The sequence below is a fragment of the Schistocerca piceifrons genome, chromosome 3 (genome assembly GCF_021461385.2).
Source record: "Schistocerca piceifrons isolate TAMUIC-IGC-003096 chromosome 3, iqSchPice1.1, whole genome shotgun sequence".
NCBI lineage: Eukaryota > Metazoa > Arthropoda > Insecta > Orthoptera > Acrididae > Schistocerca > Schistocerca piceifrons.
In genome coordinates this window covers 770,935,617-770,953,192 of record NC_060140.1, presented here as the reverse complement: position 1 = coordinate 770,953,192, position 17,576 = coordinate 770,935,617, and the positions used below count along the sequence as shown (strand labels likewise).

Sequence of the window (17,576 nt, the reverse complement as noted above, 5' to 3'; positions counted from 1 at the left end):
CCCAGACAGGGACTTGAACCCAGGACCCTAACGCTCTACCGACTCAGCTATGCGGGCCCACGCACGAGCATTATCGTACAGCTGCGTGGTGTGCGAGTGATTCGCATGTCGTAATTACTGGCTTATGGCTCCAATGGCGACTTCACCGACTTCCCACTGACGCACCGCTGACGCTAGTTTTCTGGCGCCTTAAAACGATGGACATACCTCCAAGCAGCTGCGAGATCTTAAGAAAAGAAACGCTGCACCACTGCTTTTGCCGCACTCGAATGATTGAAATTGCGATTCTTAAAAAGAATCTGAAATGTTCGCTCTCTCCATCACTTTCGAGCACATCTGTGCTGCAGTACCAGCGTCAGTGTGAGGTGAACCGATAGCCACAGTAAGCAGCGGTCGTCGCGAAAACTCAGTATTCTTAAAACGGAAATTTTCGTCTTGTTGAGAATGGCGTCACTGGTTTGCACCCGCATTCGCCCACGCATGTCACATGTGTGCGAAAATGTTTGCTCCTCTTTACGCAAAATCGCACGCAGCCGGTAGGATTCGAACCTACGCTCCCACAGGGAATCTGATTTCGAGTCGGACGCCTTAACCACTCGGCCACGACTGCCGTTAGCGCGGTGCAACTGCTACCGTTTAAAGCACTGTGGTGTCAGAAAACGGCGTAGCTGCATTATTTTCCGTAACGTTTCCAGCGCTACCAGACGAATCGCTACCAAAGTATTAAAATCTCCACCTGGACAGGGACTTGAACCCTGGACCCTTAGCTTAAACGCCTAATGCTCTACCGACTGAGCTATCCGGGCTCACACGACGCTGTGAAACCTCCCACGATGCACAACTATACATTGACTCATGTCCTTTACTGTTGTGCAATCGCTGTATGGGGCTGTTACTAATAAAACGTCGCCTAAATGCTGTCTACAAACTTATCGCGCTAAGCTCGTAACACACTATCGAAGACTGCTGGCACATGATGCAACAACAAATTGCACCAGTTGTTACGTCTCATACGTTGGAGCAGAGAATTTACGTGTTTTGTCGACACTCACTGGGCAATTGGAAAATTCACAAGCATTTCGAATGCAATGTTTCCCACGTTTTCGCTCATTTCACGGTTCCGTTGAAGACGTTCTTCACCACCTGACACAGAAAAAGGAATGCAGTCGGTAGGATATTTTTAATCCTTTTGCTTCTAAGGGAGTTAGTTGTCTAGTGAGTTCCTCTTACGGCATGCACTAGGCAACCAGAACAGCTACAGGAGAGAGTCATTTTTGTTGTCAGCGGTAGTTGCATTATCACAAACGCAGAGTAATTCCATTGGCGTCGCATCAAAATGAATACCTGCCGAAACCCGGGATCGAACCAGGGACCTTTAGATCTTCAGTCTAACGCTCTCCCAACTGAGCTATTTCGGCTGACGTTCAAGGCGGCCATTTGCATGTGTTCGTTCACGTCTGCCTCGTTGCCAGTTTCACAGTCACCTTCGTCTGATAAGACACAGGGGCGCTGAAAGGCGAGCAGGCGATGCAGTGAAGTTCCACACACATTTCTTCTGCTTCCGTCATCGTAACAAGCAAACATGTCGACTCGATTCGTGTAATATTGACTTCGCTGACGCTAGCAAACCCGTGCTATATCGATGCCAGGGGCAACTCGTGTGCAGAGAACGAGACACGAGAAGGAGTGAGCCTCTCCACCGTATGAGAGGCAGTATCTAGCAGATACGCACGGTAAAACATTCCACCTGCGTTAGCTCATAAATTGCTACACGTCATCGTCTGCAAGCTAAAATGGACACATCTGCACTGCCCAGTGAGGCGACACTTGCACTAACACCTGGTGGACGGCTGTGAGACGCGGAGATGAGCTGCGGCTTCTGGGCGCGACTGTAACGCTGCGCCCTGGATCAAATAACACTGCACATTGCTGGTGACCCACGTGTTTAGTAGTGACGCAACTGCTAGGATGCAGCTGAACGTCCGCCTTTTGAGAGCGAGAAAATTTTCGCAGCCGGCAGGACTCGAACCTACGCTCCCAGAGGGAATCTGATTTCAAGTCAGACGCCTTAACCACTCGGCCACGACTGCCGGTGGCGGAAGCGACTCCCGACAAGTGAAACCGCCATCTTCAGAAGCAATCTGATGGCACAAAACGGCGTGGCCTCACTCTTTTCTCTAGGGTTTCCATTAGCCGCTACGAAAGTGTAGTCATTTTCGCCCAGACAGGGACTTGAACCCAGGACCCTAACGCTCTACCGACTCAGCTATGCGGGCCCACGCACGAGCATTATCGTACAGCTGCGTGGTGTGCGAGTGATTCGCATGTCGTAATTACTGGCTTATGGCTCCAATGGCGACTTCACCGACTTCCCACTGACGCACCGCTGACGCTAGTTTTCTGGCGCCTTAAAACGATGGACATACCTCCAAGCAGCTGCGAGATCTTAAGAAAAGAAACGCTGCACCACTGCTTTTGCCGCACTCGAATGATTGAAATTGCGATTCTTAAAAAGAATCTGAAATGTTCGCTCTCTCCATCACTTTCGAGCACATCTGTGCTGCAGTACCAGCGTCAGTGTGAGGTGAACCGATAGCCACAGTAAGCAGCGGTCGTCGCGAAAACTCAGTATTCTTAAAACGGAAATTTTCGTCTTGTTGAGAATGGCGTCACTGGTTTGCACCCGCATTCGCCCACGCATGTCACATGTGTGCGAAAATGTTTGCTCCTCTTTACGCAAAATCGCACGCAGCCGGTAGGATTCGAACCTACGCTCCCACAGGGAATCTGATTTCGAGTCGGACGCCTTAACCACTCGGCCACGACTGCCGTTAGCGCGGTGCAACTGCTACCGTTTAAAGCACTGTGGTGTCAGAAAACGGCGTAGCTGCATTATTTTCCGTAACGTTTCCAGCGCTACCAGACGAATCGCTACCAAAGTATTAAAATCTCCACCTGGACAGGGACTTGAACCCTGGACCCTTAGCTTAAACGCCTAATGCTCTACCGACTTAGCTATCCGGGCTCACACGACGCTGTGAAACCTCCCACGATGCACAACTATACATTGACTCATGTCCTTTACTGTTGTGCAATCGCTGTATGGGGCTGTTACTAATAAAACGTCGCCTAAATGCTGTCTACAAACTTATCGCGCTAAGCTCGTAACACACTATCGAAGACTGCTGGCACATGATGCAACAACAAATTGCACCAGTTGTTACGTCTCATACGTTGGAGCAGAGAATTTACGTGTTTTGTCGACACTCACTGGGCAATTGGAAAATTCACAAGCATTTCGAATGCAATGTTTCCCACGTTTTCGCTCATTTCACGGTTCCGTTGAAGACGTTCTTCACCACCTGACACAGAAAAAGGAATGCAGTCGGTAGGATATTTTTAATCCTTTTGCTTCTAAGGGAGTTAGTTGTCTAGTGAGTTCCTCTTACGGCATGCACTAGGCAACCAGAACAGCTACAGGAGAGAGTCATTTTTGTTGTCAGCGGTAGTTGCATTATCACAAACGCAGAGTAATTCCATTGGCGTCGCATCAAAATGAATACCTGCCGAAACCCGGGATCGAACCAGGGACCTTTAGATCTTCAGTCTAACGCTCTCCCAACTGAGCTATTTCGGCTGACGTTCAAGGCGGCCATTTGCATGTGTTCGTTCACGTCTGCCTCGTTGCCAGTTTCACAGTCACCTTCGTCTGATAAGACACAGGGGCGCTGAAAGGCGAGCAGGCGATGCAGTGAAGTTCCACACACATTTCTTCTGCTTCCGTCATCGTAACAAGCAAACATGTCGACTCGATTCGTGTAATATTGACTTCGCTGACGCTAGCAAACCCGTGCTATATCGATGCCAGGGGCAACTCGTGTGCAGAGAACGAGACACGAGAAGGAGTGAGCCTCTCCACCGTATGAGAGGCAGTATCTAGCAGATACGCACGGTAAAACATTCCACCTGCGTTAGCTCATAAATTGCTACACGTCATCGTCTGCAAGCTAAAATGGACACATCTGCACTGCCCAGTGAGGCGACACTTGCACTAACACCTGGTGGACGGCTGTGAGACGCGGAGATGAGCTGCGGCTTCTGGGCGCGACTGTAACGCTGCGCCCTGGATCAAATAACACTGCACATTGCTGGTGACCCACGTGTTTAGTAGTGACGCAACTGCTAGGATGCAGCTGAACGTCCGCCTTTTGAGAGCGAGAAAATTTTCGCAGCCGGCAGGACTCGAACCTACGCTCCCAGAGGGAATCTGATTTCAAGTCAGACGCCTTAACCACTCGGCCACGACTGCCGGTGGCGGAAGCGACTCCCGACAAGTGAAACCGCCATCTTCAGAAGCAATCTGATGGCACAAAACGGCGTGGCCTCACTCTTTTCTCTAGGGTTTCCATTAGCCGCTACGAAAGTGTAGTCATTTTCGCCCAGACAGGGACTTGAACCCAGGACCCTAACGCTCTACCGACTCAGCTATGCGGGCCCACGCACGAGCATTATCGTACAGCTGCGTGGTGTGCGAGTGATTCGCATGTCGTAATTACTGGCTTATGGCTCCAATGGCGACTTCACCGACTTCCCACTGACGCACCGCTGACGCTAGTTTTCTGGCGCCTTAAAACGATGGACATACCTCCAAGCAGCTGCGAGATCTTAAGAAAAGAAACGCTGCACCACTGCTTTTGCCGCACTCGAATGATTGAAATTGCGATTCTTAAAAAGAATCTGAAATGTTCGCTCTCTCCATCACTTTCGAGCACATCTGTGCTGCAGTACCAGCGTCAGTGTGAGGTGAACCGATAGCCACAGTAAGCAGCGGTCGTCGCGAAAACTCAGTATTCTTAAAACGGAAATTTTCGTCTTGTTGAGAATGGCGTCACTGGTTTGCACCCGCATTCGCCCACGCATGTCACATGTGTGCGAAAATGTTTGCTCCTCTTTACGCAAAATCGCACGCAGCCGGTAGGATTCGAACCTACGCTCCCACAGGGAATCTGATTTCGAGTCGGACGCCTTAACCACTCGGCCACGACTGCCGTTAGCGCGGTGCAACTGCTACCGTTTAAAGCACTGTGGTGTCAGAAAACGGCGTAGCTGCATTATTTTCCGTAACGTTTCCAGCGCTACCAGACGAATCGCTACCAAAGTATTAAAATCTCCACCTGGACAGGGACTTGAACCCTGGACCCTTAGCTTAAACGCCTAATGCTCTACCGACTTAGCTATCCGGGCTCACACGACGCTGTGAAACCTCCCACGATGCACAACTATACATTGACTCATGTCCTTTACTGTTGTGCAATCGCTGTATGGGGCTGTTACTAATAAAACGTCGCCTAAATGCTGTCTACAAACTTATCGCGCTAAGCTCGTAACACACTATCGAAGACTGCTGGCACATGATGCAACAACAAATTGCACCAGTTGTTACGTCTCATACGTTGGAGCAGAGAATTTACGTGTTTTGTCGACACTCACTGGGCAATTGGAAAATTCACAAGCATTTCGAATGCAATGTTTCCCACGTTTTCGCTCATTTCACGGTTCCGTTGAAGACGTTCTTCACCACCTGACACAGAAAAAGGAATGCAGTCGGTAGGATATTTTTAATCCTTTTGCTTCTAAGGGAGTTAGTTGTCTAGTGAGTTCCTCTTACGGCATGCACTAGGCAACCAGAACAGCTACAGGAGAGAGTCATTTTTGTTGTCAGCGGTAGTTGCATTATCACAAACGCAGAGTAATTCCATTGGCGTCGCATCAAAATGAATACCTGCCGAAACCCGGGATCGAACCAGGGACCTTTAGATCTTCAGTCTAACGCTCTCCCAACTGAGCTATTTCGGCTGACGTTCAAGGCGGCCATTTGCATGTGTTCGTTCACGTCTGCCTCGTTGCCAGTTTCACAGTCACCTTCGTCTGATAAGACACAGGGGCGCTGAAAGGCGAGCAGGCGATGCAGTGAAGTTCCACACACATTTCTTCTGCTTCCGTCATCGTAACAAGCAAACATGTCGACTCGATTCGTGTAATATTGACTTCGCTGACGCTAGCAAACCCGTGCTATATCGATGCCAGGGGCAACTCGTGTGCAGAGAACGAGACACGAGAAGGAGTGAGCCTCTCCACCGTATGAGAGGCAGTATCTAGCAGATACGCACGGTAAAACATTCCACCTGCGTTAGCTCATAAATTGCTACACGTCATCGTCTGCAAGCTAAAATGGACACATCTGCACTGCCCAGTGAGGCGACACTTGCACTAACACCTGGTGGACGGCTGTGAGACGCGGAGATGAGCTGCGGCTTCTGGGCGCGACTGTAACGCTGCGCCCTGGATCAAATAACACTGCACATTGCTGGTGACCCACGTGTTTAGTAGTGACGCAACTGCTAGGATGCAGCTGAACGTCCGCCTTTTGAGAGCGAGAAAATTTTCGCAGCCGGCAGGACTCGAACCTACGCTCCCAGAGGGAATCTGATTTCAAGTCAGACGCCTTAACCACTCGGCCACGACTGCCGGTGGCGGAAGCGACTCCCGACAAGTGAAACCGCCATCTTCAGAAGCAATCTGATGGCACAAAACGGCGTGGCCTCACTCTTTTCTCTAGGGTTTCCATTAGCCGCTACGAAAGTGTAGTCATTTTCGCCCAGACAGGGACTTGAACCCAGGACCCTAACGCTCTACCGACTCAGCTATGCGGGCCCACGCACGAGCATTATCGTACAGCTGCGTGGTGTGCGAGTGATTCGCATGTCGTAATTACTGGCTTATGGCTCCAATGGCGACTTCACCGACTTCCCACTGACGCACCGCTGACGCTAGTTTTCTGGCGCCTTAAAACGATGGACATACCTCCAAGCAGCTGCGAGATCTTAAGAAAAGAAACGCTGCACCACTGCTTTTGCCGCACTCGAATGATTGAAATTGCGATTCTTAAAAAGAATCTGAAATGTTCGCTCTCTCCATCACTTTCGAGCACATCTGTGCTGCAGTACCAGCGTCAGTGTGAGGTGAACCGATAGCCACAGTAAGCAGCGGTCGTCGCGAAAACTCAGTATTCTTAAAACGGAAATTTTCGTCTTGTTGAGAATGGCGTCACTGGTTTGCACCCGCATTCGCCCACGCATGTCACATGTGTGCGAAAATGTTTGCTCCTCTTTACGCAAAATCGCACGCAGCCGGTAGGATTCGAACCTACGCTCCCACAGGGAATCTGATTTCGAGTCGGACGCCTTAACCACTCGGCCACGACTGCCTTTAGCGCTGTGCAACTGCTACCGTTTAAAGCACTGTGGTGTCAGAAAACGGCGTAGCTGCATTATTTTCCGTAACGTTTCCAGCGCTACCAGACGAATCGCTACCAAAGTATTAAAATCTCCACCTGGACAGGGACTTGAACCCTGGACCCTTAGCTTAAACGCCTAATGCTCTACCGACTGAGCTATCCGGGCTCACACGACGCTGTGAAACCTCCCACGATGCACAACTATACATTGACTCATGTCCTTTACTGTTGTGCAATCGCTGTATGGGGCTGTTACTAATAAAACGTCGCCTAAATGCTGTCTACAAACTTATCGCGCTAAGCTCGTAACACACTATCGAAGACTGCTGGCACATGATGCAACAACAAATTGCACCAGTTGTTACGTCTCATACGTTGGAGCAGAGAATTTACGTGTTTTGTCGACACTCACTGGGCAATTGGAAAATTCACAAGCATTTCGAATGCAATGTTTCCCACGTTTTCGCTCATTTCACGGTTCCGTTGAAGACGTTCTTCACCACCTGACACAGAAAAAGGAATGCAGTCGGTAGGATATTTTTAATCCTTTTGCTTCTAAGGGAGTTAGTTGTCTAGTGAGTTCCTCTTACGGCATGCACTAGGCAACCAGAACAGCTACAGGAGAGAGTCATTTTTGTTGTCAGCGGTAGTTGCATTATCACAAACGCAGAGTAATTCCATTGGCGTCGCATCAAAATGAATACCTGCCGAAACCCGGGATCGAACCAGGGACCTTTAGATCTTCAGTCTAACGCTCTCCCAACTGAGCTATTTCGGCTGACGTTCAAGGCGGCCATTTGCATGTGTTCGTTCACGTCTGCCTCGTTGCCAGTTTCACAGTCACCTTCGTCTGATAAGACACAGGGGCGCTGAAAGGCGAGCAGGCGATGCAGTGAAGTTCCACACACATTTCTTCTGCTTCCGTCATCGTAACAAGCAAACATGTCGACTCGATTCGTGTAATATTGACTTCGCTGACGCTAGCAAACCCGTGCTATATCGATGCCAGGGGCAACTCGTGTGCAGAGAACGAGACACGAGAAGGAGTGAGCCTCTCCACCGTATGAGAGGCAGTATCTAGCAGATACGCACGGTAAAACATTCCACCTGCGTTAGCTCATAAATTGCTACACGTCATCGTCTGCAAGCTAAAATGGACACATCTGCACTGCCCAGTGAGGCGACACTTGCACTAACACCTGGTGGACGGCTGTGAGACGCGGAGATGAGCTGCGGCTTCTGGGCGCGACTGTAACGCTGCGCCCTGGATCAAATAACACTGCACATTGCTGGTGACCCACGTGTTTAGTAGTGACGCAACTGCTAGGATGCAGCTGAACGTCCGCCTTTTGAGAGCGAGAAAATTTTCGCAGCCGGCAGGACTCGAACCTACGCTCCCAGAGGGAATCTGATTTCAAGTCAGACGCCTTAACCACTCGGCCACGACTGCCGGTGGCGGAAGCGACTCCCGACAAGTGAAACCGCCATCTTCAGAAGCAATCTGATGGCACAAAACGGCGTGGCCTCACTCTTTTCTCTAGGGTTTCCATTAGCCGCTACGAAAGTGTAGTCATTTTCGCCCAGACAGGGACTTGAACCCAGGACCCTAACGCTCTACCGACTCAGCTATGCGGGCCCACGCACGAGCATTATCGTACAGCTGCGTGGTGTGCGAGTGATTCGCATGTCGTAATTACTGGCTTATGGCTCCAATGGCGACTTCACCGACTTCCCACTGACGCACCGCTGACGCTAGTTTTCTGGCGCCTTAAAACGATGGACATACCTCCAAGCAGCTGCGAGATCTTAAGAAAAGAAACGCTGCACCACTGCTTTTGCCGCACTCGAATGATTGAAATTGCGATTCTTAAAAAGAATCTGAAATGTTCGCTCTCTCCATCACTTTCGAGCACATCTGTGCTGCAGTACCAGCGTCAGTGTGAGGTGAACCGATAGCCACAGTAAGCAGCGGTCGTCGCGAAAACTCAGTATTCTTAAAACGGAAATTTTCGTCTTGTTGAGAATGGCGTCACTGGTTTGCACCCGCATTCGCCCACGCATGTCACATGTGTGCGAAAATGTTTGCTCCTCTTTACGCAAAATCGCACGCAGCCGGTAGGATTCGAACCTACGCTCCCACAGGGAATCTGATTTCGAGTCGGACGCCTTAACCACTCGGCCACGACTGCCTTTAGCGCTGTGCAACTGCTACCGTTTAAAGCACTGTGGTGTCAGAAAACGGCGTAGCTGCATTATTTTCCGTAACGTTTCCAGCGCTACCAGACGAATCGCTACCAAAGTATTAAAATCTCCACCTGGACAGGGACTTGAACCCTGGACCCTTAGCTTAAACGCCTAATGCTCTACCGACTGAGCTATCCGGGCTCACACGACGCTGTGAAACCTCCCACGATGCACAACTATACATTGACTCATGTCCTTTACTGTTGTGCAATCGCTGTATGGGGCTGTTACTAATAAAACGTCGCCTAAATGCTGTCTACAAACTTATCGCGCTAAGCTCGTAACACACTATCGAAGACTGCTGGCACATGATGCAACAACAAATTGCACCAGTTGTTACGTCTCATACGTTGGAGCAGAGAATTTACGTGTTTTGTCGACACTCACTGGGCAATTGGAAAATTCACAAGCATTTCGAATGCAATGTTTCCCACGTTTTCGCTCATTTCACGGTTCCGTTGAAGACGTTCTTCACCACCTGACACAGAAAAAGGAATGCAGTCGGTAGGATATTTTTAATCCTTTTGCTTCTAAGGGAGTTAGTTGTCTAGTGAGTTCCTCTTACGGCATGCACTAGGCAACCAGAACAGCTACAGGAGAGAGTCATTTTTGTTGTCAGCGGTAGTTGCATTATCACAAACGCAGAGTAATTCCATTGGCGTCGCATCAAAATGAATACCTGCCGAAACCCGGGATCGAACCAGGGACCTTTAGATCTTCAGTCTAACGCTCTCCCAACTGAGCTATTTCGGCTGACGTTCAAGGCGGCCATTTGCATGTGTTCGTTCACGTCTGCCTCGTTGCCAGTTTCACAGTCACCTTCGTCTGATAAGACACAGGGGCGCTGAAAGGCGAGCAGGCGATGCAGTGAAGTTCCACACACATTTCTTCTGCTTCCGTCATCGTAACAAGCAAACATGTCGACTCGATTCGTGTAATATTGACTTCGCTGACGCTAGCAAACCCGTGCTATATCGATGCCAGGGGCAACTCGTGTGCAGAGAACGAGACACGAGAAGGAGTGAGCCTCTCCACCGTATGAGAGGCAGTATCTAGCAGATACGCACGGTAAAACATTCCACCTGCGTTAGCTCATAAATTGCTACACGTCATCGTCTGCAAGCTAAAATGGACACATCTGCACTGCCCAGTGAGGCGACACTTGCACTAACACCTGGTGGACGGCTGTGAGACGCGGAGATGAGCTGCGGCTTCTGGGCGCGACTGTAACGCTGCGCCCTGGATCAAATAACACTGCACATTGCTGGTGACCCACGTGTTTAGTAGTGACGCAACTGCTAGGATGCAGCTGAACGTCCGCCTTTTGAGAGCGAGAAAATTTTCGCAGCCGGCAGGACTCGAACCTACGCTCCCAGAGGGAATCTGATTTCAAGTCAGACGCCTTAACCACTCGGCCACGACTGCCGGTGGCGGAAGCGACTCCCGACAAGTGAAACCGCCATCTTCAGAAGCAATCTGATGGCACAAAACGGCGTGGCCTCACTCTTTTCTCTAGGGTTTCCATTAGCCGCTACGAAAGTGTAGTAATTTTCGCCCAGACAGGGACTTGAACCCAGGACCCTTTGGTTGAAAACCTAACGCTCTACCGACTCAGCTATGCGGGCCCACGCACGAGCATTATCGTACAGCTGCGTGGTGTGTGAGTGATTCGCATGTCGTAATTACTGGCTTATGGCTCCAATGGCGACTTCACCGACTTCCCACTGACGCACCGCTGACGCTAGTTTTCTGGCGCCTTAGAACGATGGACATACCTCCAAGCAGCTGCGAGATCTTAAGAAAAGAAACGCTGCACCACTGCTTTTGCCGCACTCGAATGATTGAAATTGCGATTCTTAAAAAGAATCTGAAATGTTCGCTCTCTCCATCACTTTCGAGCACATCTGTGCTGCAGTACCAGCGTCAGTGTGAGGTGAACCGATAGCCACAGTAAGCAGCGGTCGTCGCGAAAACTCAGTATTCTTAAAACGGAAATTTTCGTCTTGTTGAGAATGGCGTCACTGGTTTGCACCCGCATTCGCCCACGCATGTCACATGTGTGCGAAAATGTTTGCTCCTCTTTACGCAAAATCGCACGCAGCCGGTAGGATTCGAACCTACGCTCCCACAGGGAATCTGATTTCGAGTCGGACGCCTTAACCACTCGGCCACGACTGCCTTTAGCGCTGTGCAACTGCTACCGTTTAAAGCACTGTGGTGTCAGAAAACGGCGTAGCTGCATTATTTTCCGTAACGTTTCCAGCGCTACCAGACGAATCGCTACCAAAGTATTAAAATCTCCACCTGGACAGGGACTTGAACCCTGGACCCTTAGCTTAAACGCCTAATGCTCTACCGACTGAGCTATCCGGGCTCACACGACGCTGTGAAACCTCCCACGATGCACAACTATACATTGACTCATGTCCTTTACTGTTGTGCAATCGCTGTATGGGGCTGTTACTAATAAAACGTCGCCTAAATGCTGTCTACAAACTTATCGCGCTAAGCTCGTAACACACTATCGAAGACTGCTGGCACATGATGCAACAACAAATTGCACCAGTTGTTACGTCTCATACGTTGGAGCAGAGAATTTACGTGTTTTGTCGACACTCACTGGGCAATTGGAAAATTCACAAGCATTTCGAATGCAATGTTTCCCACGTTTTCGCTCATTTCACGGTTCCGTTGAAGACGTTCTTCACCACCTGACACAGAAAAAGGAATGCAGTCGGTAGGATATTTTTAATCCTTTTGCTTCTAAGGGAGTTAGTTGTCTAGTGAGTTCCTCTTACGGCATGCACTAGGCAACCAGAACAGCTACAGGAGAGAGTCATTTTTGTTGTCAGCGGTAGTTGCATTATCACAAACGCAGAGTAATTCCATTGGCGTCGCATCAAAATGAATACCTGCCGAAACCCGGGATCGAACCAGGGACCTTTAGATCTTCAGTCTAACGCTCTCCCAACTGAGCTATTTCGGCTGACGTTCAAGGCGGCCATTTGCATGTGTTCGTTCACGTCTGCCTCGTTGCCAGTTTCACAGTCACCTTCGTCTGATAAGACACAGGGGCGCTGAAAGGCGAGCAGGCGATGCAGTGAAGTTCCACACACATTTCTTCTGCTTCCGTCATCGTAACAAGCAAACATGTCGACTCGATTCGTGTAATATTGACTTCGCTGACGCTAGCAAACCCGTGCTATATCGATGCCAGGGGCAACTCGTGTGCAGAGAACGAGACACGAGAAGGAGTGAGCCTCTCCACCGTATGAGAGGCAGTATCTAGCAGATACGCACGGTAAAACATTCCACCTGCGTTAGCTCATAAATTGCTACACGTCATCGTCTGCAAGCTAAAATGGACACATCTGCACTGCCCAGTGAGGCGACACTTGCACTAACACCTGGTGGACGGCTGTGAGACGCGGAGATGAGCTGCGGCTTCTGGGCGCGACTGTAACGCTGCGCCCTGGATCAAATAACACTGCACATTGCTGGTGACCCACGTGTTTAGTAGTGACGCAACTGCTAGGATGCAGCTGAACGTCCGCCTTTTGAGAGCGAGAAAATTTTCGCAGCCGGCAGGACTCGAACCTACGCTCCCAGAGGGAATCTGATTTCAAGTCAGACGCCTTAACCACTTTTTTTTTTTTTTTTTTTTTTTTTTTTTTTTTTTTTTTTTTTTCCGTACCAGGTCGTGTTGACGGAGGAGATAGAGAAGATCCAAAGAAGAGCGGCGCGTTTCGTCACTGGGTTATTTGGTAACCGTGATAGCGTTACGGAGATGTTTAATAAACTCAAGTGGCAGACTCTGCAAGAGAGGCGCTCTGCATCGCGGTGTAGCTTGCTCGCCAGGTTTCGAGAGGGTGCGTTTCTGGATGAGGTATCGAATATATTGCTTCCCCCTGCTTATACTTCCCGAGGAGATCACGAATGTAAAATTAGAGAGATTAGAGCGCGCACGGAGGCTTTCAGACAGTCGTTCTTCCCGCGAACCATACGCGACTGGAACAGGAAAGGGAGGTAATGACAGTAGCACGTAAAGTGCCCTCCGCCACATACCGTTGGGTGGCTTGCGGAGTATCAATGTAGATGTAGATGTAGATGTAGAAGGTCCCCGGTTCGATCCCGGGCGGAAACACTTTTTCATCACTTTAAGCAAGACTTACTTACATGCATCTGCTACCATCTGTGCCCGAAACCTTCGTAATCGCCTTCACGCGTCGGACCACAGCGTCAATTGCTCACACCAAATAAGAAATTCGTTTGATATTGACGGCGAGCTTTTTGCGCTGATTCAGCCACTGACGTGTGATCAGTTTGCACAAAACGCTAGGGCTCGTCCGGGATTTGAACCCGGGACCTCCTGCACCCTAAGCAGGAATCATACCCCTTTTTTTTTTTTTTTTTTTTTTTTTTTTTTTTTTTTTTTTTTTTTTACAGTACTGAAATTAAATTCCTAAAACATGACTATATAATGTAGACTGCTGACTGAAATAAAGATTAAAACACGAAAACTTCAGTCCTGGTGTAGAGAAGAAACATATATAAAGGCGGCAAATCCAGAAACAGTATAAAAGAAAATGGCTCACACAGGTGACCTTAGCCAACACCCTCTCTTTCAAATGTCAGGCTAAGCATATTGGCAAAATCATCTCGGAGGCCTGGCAATCGCAAGCGCTGCCAGTAAGCAGTAAGCATGTACTGCCGAAACGCTAGGTGTCCATCCTCTTCATGACAACTGTTGACAAAATGTACGAAATGGCCAATCAACCACATGACGGTATGGAGCTTCGTCCGCGGAAAAAAGGAAGAATCGGGCCGGACGATGATGTCAATAGTATAAGCGGCTTCAGCAGACCTAGTGACAAAAGCAAGTTGTTTCCTGAGCCAACGCCAATTAGCAAGGTGCCCACAGCAGGTGAATCGATGTTCAAGGGTATCCAGGAGACCACACCGAGTACAGGTGTCCGTGTCAGAAAGACCAATACGGTGCAGTCGTACATTGGTGGGAACCAAATTATTTATTACCCTATACCACGTGGACGCCACGGCCATAGAGTGGATCGGCAGACTAACGTTCTTCCAGACGTTCCTCCAGGACACAGATGGAGACGCCAGTTCTATTGGATTGGGACCGGCCAGCCCCTCCCAGCGGGCAATCAAGCCCTTGGTCGTTGGCACCGGTCGCCGCAAGAAGACGTCACCGAGGTAACTCACCGCAATGTAAAATTCCCGAATGTGTTTCAACTTAAAATTTAGGCGTCCGACATCGACAGGTGGAGCAAGGCTCGCCGGACGCACAACAGTAAAAAGCCTGGATGTAATTGAAGTCACTTCTTGCGTAACAATTAGAGTCGTTCGGCGGACGTACAAGGCAGACGCCTTGCGAGTAATGTCAGAGAGGCCCAAGCCTCCGGAGAGACGCGGTTTCGTCATTACCTCGTAACGTAACTTGAATAGATGGCCCTTCCATATAAACCTGCTAGACAATTGGCGCAACCTTTTCGCCACCATCATGGGAAGTGGGAACAGCTGAGCAACATAATAAGCTTTACATAGAACGTAGGTGTCTAAAATTCTGACTTTTTGCAAAATGGTAGCAGAGCGCTGCTCATGGACCATCAGAGCCCCCTGTATCTTCTCGGTGACAGATTTCCAATTGAGAGCCGCCATTTTTAGAGGACACCGATCAATGATAATCCCCAAGGACGTATGGCGATCGACAAAAGTGGCCCAAGGGACGTCAGCATCGCGAAATCCTCGAATATCAAGGAACTTACATTTACCCTGATTGAGACGCGCTCCAGAGACACGACAGTATGCATCAACCGCCCCTTTCAACAACGGGATATCATCACGTTGACGGAGGAGAACAACGACATCATCCGCATATGCCTTAACAGAGAGCTTCCCACCAGAGAGGGACATACCCTGAAGCTTGAGAGCAATAGTCCGAAGCAGCGGTTCCAGGGACAATACGAATAAAGACATAGAGAGCGGACTACCCTGAGGCACTCCGCGGCGGATAGCAATGGGCGGCGTCAGCTGCCCATTGACTGACACCCTAGCTGTTATTCCCCTATACAAATTGCCAAGAACACCACGTGATGAAGCGTTAAAACCTATTGTACCTAAAACACGATCTAAAAACACATGACTGACGTGATCAAAAGCCTTATAAAAATCAAGGAAGGCAAAGGCACAATGTACGTTTGTAACCGCCGCAACCGAGACAACATCCCGATATTCGGCTACTGGTGTCAGAATAGATCTATCATGAAAACAACATTGATGTGCACCAATCACACCCCGAAGCAGAGAAGACAACCGGCTATTGAGCGCTCTAGCAGCTGTCTTATAGTCAAAATTCAGCAATGTGAGCGGACGAAGATTGGCAGCAGATAAACGACCAGAGGACTTCGGGATTAAAACAATTTTCCCTACTTTAAAATCGGCAGGCACATCCATCCCCCTGACAATCTCATTTAAAATCTGCGTAAAAATGCCACCCAAAAGAGGCCAAAAACGGAGATAAAATTCTTTAGGCAGGCCGTCTGGACCCGGCGATTTACTGGACGGAGAGCGAGCAATAAAATCGAAAACATCATCTACCTGGAACTCCCGGAGAAATTCGCCGTTCGCGTCAGGCGCGATCGTCGCAGTTAGATCCCCAAAGACATCATCCGAAAGAGACTCACCAGAATCATCGGCAGAATATAGACTAGTGTAATACTGATGAAGAGCACGAACCATTTCCTCCTGTGCAATAAGCTGTCGCCCATCATCCACCGTAAGAGAAGAGATGAAGGAGCGACGACGACGAGTCTGATGCCGTAGCAGGTGGTACAAGGATGTCAGTTCACCTTCAACAAGAGAGTGAGGTTTCGACTTAACTCGCAGACCATCCATCTGTCGTCGTTTAAGGCTCAAGAGCTTGGCTTTAATACGACGAACATCATGGATCCGCAGTGGAGAGGTACCCGCCGCGTCATATAGTTCACGCAGGACAGAGTAGTAATATTCATACGTGTTCTTAAAATCACGCGTCCTAGCAGCACAGTAGAAAATCAAAGTCTGACGAATCTTGGGCTTGGCAAACGCAGTCCACCAAACCAGCAAGGAGGGGTATCGCGGGACAGAGCGAAGACATCGCTCCCACACGCCACTTATAACATCATCCATAGCACTGTCGGCAAGGTGGGAAACATTTAACATCCACTGGGAACGAGAAAGTTTTGCAGGTTGGCGACTAAGATTTACAGTTGCAGTAAAAGCACAATGGTCAGAAAAACTAGTAGGAATAACATCGACAGAAAGAATTTTATCACATAAAAAATCAGATAAATAGAATCTGTCGAGTCTACTGCATGAGGACGCGGTAAAAAACGTATATTTCACCAGGGTTGGATATTTGTGTTCCCAAACATCACGCAGATGCATCGTACGAACTAAGTCATGTAAATCACGGCAATAATTAAAATTGGGGGACTGGTCTGCAGGGCGTAAAACACAATTAAAATCGCCTCCGAGCAGGAGACTCCGAGGACTCTGGCGCAAAAGATAAATAAGCTCTTCTTTATAAAAGCGCGATCGAGCCACAGTGTGACCCGAACCAGAGGGGGCATACAAAACAACGAGGCGGAGATCAAAAAGACGACAACCAATCCCACGGCCAGAGTCAAGGAATTCAATGTCAGTAATAGGAATGCCCTCTCGAAAAAAAAGAGCAGTTCCTGTTGAATATTCCGGCGCGACATTAAAAACAGTTTGAAATCCAGGTAGAGAGAGATCAGAAAACAACACTTCCTGCAAAAACACTACGTCCGCACAGGCGTCGTAAATAAACTGCCGCAAAGAGGCAATGCGAACGTCGGACTCAATACGGTTAACATTTAAGGTAAGAAAGGTGTATGCTTGAACCATAGAGAGAAAAGCGAGAAAACAAATCACCTACACCGACGCACCAGCGTCACAGTCCATAGCAGGGGTGACAGAGGCATCCGAGGGAGGGGGACTGCTACCCCGTTCC

General features: G+C 49.2%; 21 non-coding genes across 21 annotated transcripts; all 21 read right to left on the bottom strand.

The window, feature by feature from the left end:
- Window positions 1–528: 528 nt before the first annotated feature.
- Window positions 529–610, bottom strand: Trnas-cga. The gene has a single exon. It is a non-coding gene; the product is annotated as a tRNA-Ser (tRNA).
- A 123-nt stretch (window positions 611–733) lies between these two features.
- Window positions 734–806, bottom strand: Trnak-uuu. Its single transcript has one exon. It is a non-coding gene; the product is annotated as a tRNA-Lys (tRNA).
- Window positions 807–1,345: 539 nt separating this feature from the next.
- Trnaf-gaa lies at window positions 1,346–1,418 on the bottom strand. Its single transcript has one exon. It is a non-coding gene; the product is annotated as a tRNA-Phe (tRNA).
- Window positions 1,419–2,008: 590 nt separating this feature from the next.
- On the bottom strand, window positions 2,009–2,090 carry Trnas-uga. Its single transcript has one exon. It is a non-coding gene; the product is annotated as a tRNA-Ser (tRNA).
- Window positions 2,091–2,747: 657 nt separating this feature from the next.
- Trnas-cga lies at window positions 2,748–2,829 on the bottom strand. The gene has a single exon. It is a non-coding gene; the product is annotated as a tRNA-Ser (tRNA).
- A 735-nt stretch (window positions 2,830–3,564) lies between these two features.
- Trnaf-gaa lies at window positions 3,565–3,637 on the bottom strand. The gene has a single exon. It is a non-coding gene; the product is annotated as a tRNA-Phe (tRNA).
- A 590-nt stretch (window positions 3,638–4,227) lies between these two features.
- Window positions 4,228–4,309, bottom strand: Trnas-uga. The gene has a single exon. It is a non-coding gene; the product is annotated as a tRNA-Ser (tRNA).
- Window positions 4,310–4,966: 657 nt separating this feature from the next.
- Trnas-cga lies at window positions 4,967–5,048 on the bottom strand. The gene has a single exon. It is a non-coding gene; the product is annotated as a tRNA-Ser (tRNA).
- Window positions 5,049–5,783: 735 nt separating this feature from the next.
- Window positions 5,784–5,856, bottom strand: Trnaf-gaa. Its single transcript has one exon. It is a non-coding gene; the product is annotated as a tRNA-Phe (tRNA).
- A 590-nt stretch (window positions 5,857–6,446) lies between these two features.
- On the bottom strand, window positions 6,447–6,528 carry Trnas-uga. Its single transcript has one exon. It is a non-coding gene; the product is annotated as a tRNA-Ser (tRNA).
- A 657-nt stretch (window positions 6,529–7,185) lies between these two features.
- Trnas-cga lies at window positions 7,186–7,267 on the bottom strand. Its single transcript has one exon. It is a non-coding gene; the product is annotated as a tRNA-Ser (tRNA).
- A 123-nt stretch (window positions 7,268–7,390) lies between these two features.
- Trnak-uuu lies at window positions 7,391–7,463 on the bottom strand. The gene has a single exon. It is a non-coding gene; the product is annotated as a tRNA-Lys (tRNA).
- A 539-nt stretch (window positions 7,464–8,002) lies between these two features.
- Trnaf-gaa lies at window positions 8,003–8,075 on the bottom strand. The gene has a single exon. It is a non-coding gene; the product is annotated as a tRNA-Phe (tRNA).
- A 590-nt stretch (window positions 8,076–8,665) lies between these two features.
- Window positions 8,666–8,747, bottom strand: Trnas-uga. Its single transcript has one exon. It is a non-coding gene; the product is annotated as a tRNA-Ser (tRNA).
- A 657-nt stretch (window positions 8,748–9,404) lies between these two features.
- Trnas-cga lies at window positions 9,405–9,486 on the bottom strand. The gene has a single exon. It is a non-coding gene; the product is annotated as a tRNA-Ser (tRNA).
- A 123-nt stretch (window positions 9,487–9,609) lies between these two features.
- On the bottom strand, window positions 9,610–9,682 carry Trnak-uuu. The gene has a single exon. It is a non-coding gene; the product is annotated as a tRNA-Lys (tRNA).
- A 539-nt stretch (window positions 9,683–10,221) lies between these two features.
- On the bottom strand, window positions 10,222–10,294 carry Trnaf-gaa. Its single transcript has one exon. It is a non-coding gene; the product is annotated as a tRNA-Phe (tRNA).
- Window positions 10,295–10,884: 590 nt separating this feature from the next.
- On the bottom strand, window positions 10,885–10,966 carry Trnas-uga. Its single transcript has one exon. It is a non-coding gene; the product is annotated as a tRNA-Ser (tRNA).
- Window positions 10,967–11,637: 671 nt separating this feature from the next.
- On the bottom strand, window positions 11,638–11,719 carry Trnas-cga. The gene has a single exon. It is a non-coding gene; the product is annotated as a tRNA-Ser (tRNA).
- A 123-nt stretch (window positions 11,720–11,842) lies between these two features.
- On the bottom strand, window positions 11,843–11,915 carry Trnak-uuu. Its single transcript has one exon. It is a non-coding gene; the product is annotated as a tRNA-Lys (tRNA).
- Window positions 11,916–12,454: 539 nt separating this feature from the next.
- Trnaf-gaa lies at window positions 12,455–12,527 on the bottom strand. The gene has a single exon. It is a non-coding gene; the product is annotated as a tRNA-Phe (tRNA).
- Window positions 12,528–17,576: the final 5,049 nt, after the last annotated feature.